A 5510-nucleotide genomic window follows, 5' to 3' on the forward strand; every position below is an offset into this window, starting at 1 on the left:
GAGATGGTGATTTTAAACTCTCTTGCACACATCAATATTTTGAAAGCAAATTATTCAATTAAATGCATATCCGTGCAGCTCTGCAGAGATCACTGCTCACCGTTTTGCAATGTTTGTTTTCTTTCCACCAAAATGAAGTTGATATGGTCACTAACTGTAACTTGAAATGAATAAATAATGACTCAAGAACTAGATCCTGATAAACTTCAGAAGGAAAGGTCTGAACTATTTTCATTTACATGAACATAGTCCTGTGGTATGTATTAATCTCTATCAGTAACGTATGTAAAGCATTTTACTTTAAACTAGCTTGACAGTAATTTACATTCTTGTTCTGTAGTTTTGAATCTGATTCTCTAAAAGAATTTTTAAGAGTTAGAATACAGATGGTTAGACTGCAGACCTGCGACCCGGAGCAGCTTGGAGGTGGTGAATAATAGCTCCTCAAGCCTTCAGTAAAAAATGGCCTCCAATAAACTACATAGCAAAAAACGGGAAGGAAACAAAATGGAAAAAGTAAAAAAGTTGAAGAGGCAGAGCCTGAAGAATTTGTGGTGGAAAAAGTACTGGACCTACATGTGGTGAATGGGAAGGTGAAGTATTTCCTCAAGTGGAAGGGATTTACAGATGCTAACAATAACTTGGAAACCTGAAGAAAATTTAGATTGTCCAGAGTTAATTGAAGCATTTCTTAATTCTCAAAAAGCTGGTAAAGAAAAAGATGGTACCAAAGGAAAAAAAAAAAATCTTTATCTGACAGTGAATCAGATGATAGCAAATCAAAGAAAAGAGATGCTGCTGACAAATCCAGAGGCTTTGCCAGAGGCCTTGATCCTGAAAGAATAATTGGTGCCACAGACAGCAGTGGAGAATTGATGTTTCTCGTGAAATGGGAAGATTCAGATGAGGCAGACTTGGTGCTGGCAAAAGAGGCAAATATGCAGTGTCCTCAAATTGTAATTGCTTTTTATGAAGAGAGACTAACTTGGCATTCTTGTCCAGAAGATGAAGCTCAATAATTGTTTGCTTTGCTATATATATATATATATATGTATATATAGGGTCTCAGTTTTTGATTTACTAGTATGAAGAAATAACTACATTCTAATAAAAATCATGTTTGATGTGTTCGTTTTGAAAGTAGTATTAGGGGAGTTGTTGAGTTCTTTTGCATCAATAGCACTGGTTACTTTGAACAAATAAAAGCTTTCTGTAGTTACCGCCTTTATCAGAAAAGGACATTTGATACCATGGTATATTATTTCCTCTGCATCAGCGAACACCTTTTCTAAATGTTGGGGGAAACTTAAATAGTCATTACTCAGTCAGAACTTGTGTTTAACTCATATGCCTAAGGACCATTCTGGGTTTGTTTTTGTGTGTGTGCATACATGAATTACATATATAAATGGCTTTTTAAATTTGCTTTTAAACATTCACTGAAGCAAAAACCATGGGGTAAGCTCATGTTTCTGAGATGCCATCATTCTGAACAACCTAAGAAATAAATCACTTTGAGTTGAATTTTTTTTTTTTTGTCTTTTGTCTTTTTCCGTGTCCGGCAATGGATCGCAACCCTCAGTGTTGCCCCCGCACCGGACCGGGGACCGGCAACGGGACCGCAACCCTTGGCGTTGCTCCCGCGCCTCGCTCAGCCAGTGAGCAGGAACCGGTCTGCATGTGGGATCCGAACCCTCAGGTGGGAGCGCCGCCGTGCTTCCCAAGCAGCGCACTTACCCAGTGCACCACCGGGCCGGCCCGAGTTGAATTTTTTCTGAAGCCATAACCTTTCAAATTAAATAGATGATTCTGCAATTGGATAATTTAAAACCAGAGCCATATCAGAATCTATATCTATAGTTGTATAAGTGAAACCATTTATTTGCAAAATTAATCACTACCAACAACCTATCCAGATGAGGAAACCGGACAAATCCTGGTGTTTTAATCAGCTAAGCAAGACTAAGTTAAAAGGACATTTATAGATTCCTCTGGCGAGCCATTCCTTTACAAAAAGTTGAAATCCCTGTGTTGTATTGACTAAAAGTTCATGACTTATGGAATGTCTAAGACTTGGCTCATGAAAACACTCACATGGTTAGAGACGCTGGCAGTTTAGGATCTGCTGGCATAAATGGATAAACAAACTTATAAACCAAACTACCAACCTGCATGGTTTTTGTTTATCCCTACTCATTCCTTACATGTAGGCTCAAATCTTTCAGTATTTGGGTTACTGGTTCAGCAGAAGCCAGGAAAACTATAACTTTGTAGTAATCAGAATGTTACCCAACTGTATACTGCTTATTCTAAATGCTGGTCAATAAATCCTTTTATATTCCTTTAAAAAAATACAGGTGTTATTAAAGCTATGGATTTTTTTTTCATGTTAAGGTTTAGATAAGTTTTAAAGCTGTTGTAGGCAAAACTTTAAACAATGTGACCCAGTGGAGAAACGTACAATACTGGAACCTGATATACACAGGCGCTCATCTCAGCTGTGCCACCAAAGCCACAGCACCCAACTCTCATGATCACAACTCTCACAGCGGGTGCCTCCGCTTCATCCCTCTAAAATAAGGGTGAGGAATTTTTGAGATTCACCTAACTATAAAATTCTAAGACTTACTCAACTTTTTGTTTATCAATTAACCCTACACTTCAGAGTTAGACGTATACAAACTAGGAGGAATGAGCTTGTTTACCAGGTCAAGGTGCTAAGAATGGAGCCTCTAAGCAGCCCCAGCCAGATCCCTTCTAGATTCTAACTTAGTCAGCTATGGCTGCTATAACAGAATACCATAAACTGGGTGACTCATAAACAATAAAAATTTATTTTTCACAGTTCTGGAAGAAGCAAAGTCTAAGACCAAGGCTCTGGCAGATTTGGTGTCTAGTGAGGGCCCAAACACCAAATCTGATCAAAAATGAACTAGATGGCTGGTTCACAGACAGCCATCTTCTTGCTGGGTGGAAGAGGTGAGGGAGCTCACTGGGGTGTTTTATAAGGGCACTAATCCCATTCATGAGGGTTCCACCCTCATGACCTTCTAAAGGCCCCACTTTGAAATACCCTCACACTGGGGATTAGGTTTCCACATATGAACTTGGTCAGGGGGACCCATTCAGTCTGTAGCAGATTCTTTCTCCCCTGGGATTTGCTCTCCAGTTAAGAGTATTTCTTTCTCAAGGGCTGGTGGTAAAACAAGCCTGGGAATGTCTCTGGCATGGGAGGAGCCTGACCCCGGACAGTGTGTGGGGTGCAGCTTAGCTTCTCCCATTTGGGTCTCAAGTGGCAACGCCCTTCCATTCCTTTCCTTGGATTTACCCTTCCTTGCCATTGGAGTGGAAAGATCTAAAAGGCTGAGTCCAGGTTGTGAGCGCAGGAGGGAGGGGCCACAGTGACCACTGGGTCTTTTCTGAATGTTAATAAGTAGAGCCAGGAGCAGATCTCAGGACCCACCCAGAGTGATTAAACCAGAATTTCTGTGCGTAGATCCTGGCATCTGTATTTTTCTTAAAGTTCACCAGGTGATTTGAACATGCAACCAATGTAGAAAAATCCTACTTTGTCAGACGACTGCCTGTAGCACAGGTGGAAGGAAGATTTCAAAATTAACACTTCACAGAACTCTTCTAATAATTCTTAGATGAATGGTGGAAGGTGTTAGAGTATTTATAAAAATGTAAATAAAAAGAAAGACAGTAAACAAGAACTACATTACTGCTAATATTTTGATTGTATTCAATTTTTATTTTTTGAACAAAAAACTTAAGACAATAATATTAAATAATAAAACATGGTATATTCTAGACACTTTTTTTTTAGACAGTTTATTTAATTTGGACTCCTACAGTTCTGTTGTGATGCTTTCTTCAACATTTGTATTATTCTTACCATTTTATCATCACTTCAAACTTGCTAAACAAAGAATCACTCTGTCTACTTAAGTGAAGCTTCACTTTAAGGAAACACTTCACTGCCATGTAAAACACACATACAGAACAGTCATTATTCATATTTACAAAACACAAGAAGTCTGTCCAGCCATTTTGGTTTTGTTGTTACATTGCCCATACTGAGATCAACAAAAAGCTAAGTAATAAGCAAGATTTCACTTCAGCAGTGCAAAGGATGGCATCAACCAAACTTCATTAAACAAACCAACACATTATAAACATGGTCAGCAAAATTCAACTCATGGAACAGTGATTAAAAAAAAAAATAAACAGGCAGTGGGTCACAACTAGACTGGTTTTCACTGTGCAACTTTCCTCAGGGAACGATACCACTCACTTCACACACAGAAAGGAATATGCATCCAAGCCTTTGTTCATGAAGAAAATGCCCTTCAAACAAATTCATCATAAGGCAAAAAAAAAAAAAAAAATTTTTGGATGAAGCAGTTTGGCCCAGAGAGGAGCATAATATAATGTGTATACACAGTATATACACATTTATAGATATATTGCAATTTAAACCATGTATATAGTCATCAATTAAATGAATTGGCTCAGTAAAGTGAAAAAGTGTTCATTTTCTATAAATATGTAGTTATTGCTAATATGCTACACATTATGCTTGGACATGGAAACCACAGTAACTGAGAATTTAAGCTGCCATATTGCCAGTGTCAGCCCTGCAGTAGGCATTCATATGGACAACATGCCATCCAATCCTGAAGAAAAAGCAAAATACCACACCCAAAAAAAAAAAAAAAAAAAAAAAAAAAAAGAAAGGCTTATGCACTGCCCCTTACATTTTTGCTTTTTTTTTTTTTAAAAAAACAAAAACAAGTCCAGTTCACCACGAGATAAGCACAACCTGATAAGCAAGTTTAGCAGCCTGATGGAGAGAGAAGAGTGAAGCAGAGCATGCATTTACAACCAGAGCTGATCTAGTCTATTTTGTCATACAAACTAGAATACAAAAATCCAATTTAAATAAGACTAGACTATCATAGTAAAAAAAAAAAAAAAAAAACACACACACACACCCAGTAGACTTAATTTGATACTGATTAATTTTAAGAGTAAAACTCATCCTGTCCCCTCTTAATACTCTACTGCAATTTATTGATGGCTAGAATATTTACTTACTTAAAAAAGATATTAAACACCTGTATCATGAAATTACATTCTTATTAACAATAAGACATACTGTGTAAGAAAATAGTTCATGTGTGAAATGTGTCTGAAATGCATTTTTTCCTTACAACTATCAAAACATCCACTCACACTAAAACAAAACCACCCACCCCCCTCCCCCCTTGAAAAAAAGTTAAGGAAAGGTAGGGTGGGTCAGGTAAGGAGCAGGGAAGGAAAGATTTAGCTATACTTATTACAGCACAGTGATTAACAATGGTTCGAGACAGAACCAACAAGAGTTGGTCAAAAAGATGCCTTCAATACATGGTTACAATTAAAAACCAAACTCAGCCACTTTTGGTTCATCGCAGTGAGATCAAAAAATCTCTCTTGCAGATTCATGTAAATACTAGACACCAGCT

General features: G+C 37.7%; 1 pseudogene; it reads left to right on the plus strand.

The window, feature by feature from the left end:
- The first annotated feature begins 482 nt into the window (after positions 1–482).
- LOC103594352 lies at positions 483–1019 on the plus strand (annotated as a pseudogene).
- Positions 1020–5510: the final 4491 nt, after the last annotated feature.

Source organism: Galeopterus variegatus, unplaced genomic scaffold, assembly GCF_000696425.1.
Source record: "Galeopterus variegatus unplaced genomic scaffold, G_variegatus-3.0.2 Scaffold1541, whole genome shotgun sequence".
Taxonomy (NCBI): Eukaryota; Metazoa; Chordata; class Mammalia; order Dermoptera; family Cynocephalidae; genus Galeopterus; species Galeopterus variegatus.